The following is a 302-nucleotide window of genomic DNA, read 5'->3' as shown; positions in this document are numbered from 1 at the left end:
AAGAAAGGAAATTTAAAAATATGTATTGTTTTATTTTTTAACCAATTAAAACAAAATGTATTAATTGCTCCTTAGCCAATAACTTAATCACACTCATTTCCTTTCTTCAATATTTTTATTTGTTTCATGAACTAGTGCCTAATGGTTACTTGTGAGCAAAGACTCCTATACCATACTTTCATGTTCATTATTTACTAAGTTGTCTGGAGTGTGGGTTCTTTCAGCATTTTAGGCGGTTGAACCTGGATGTATGCAGTTCTGTTTTAGTTCGATCTTTTTCTTTTCTTTACTTATTCTCCACA

The 302-nt window shown here is 30.5% G+C and overlaps 1 protein-coding gene across 1 annotated transcript in view; it reads left to right on the top strand.

Annotated features, from left to right (window-relative positions):
- The window catches only part of LOC107495606 (uncharacterized), a 5363-nt gene that overhangs the window by 2624 nt on the left and 2437 nt on the right, over positions 1–302 (top strand). The gene's annotated exons all lie outside the window — the stretch shown is intronic.

This window comes from Arachis duranensis, chromosome 6 (assembly GCF_000817695.3).
Source record: "Arachis duranensis cultivar V14167 chromosome 6, aradu.V14167.gnm2.J7QH, whole genome shotgun sequence".
Taxonomy (NCBI): domain Eukaryota; kingdom Viridiplantae; phylum Streptophyta; class Magnoliopsida; order Fabales; family Fabaceae; genus Arachis; species Arachis duranensis.
Note: the sequence above shows the minus strand (reverse complement) of the source record. Positions and strands in the feature narration are given on the sequence as shown.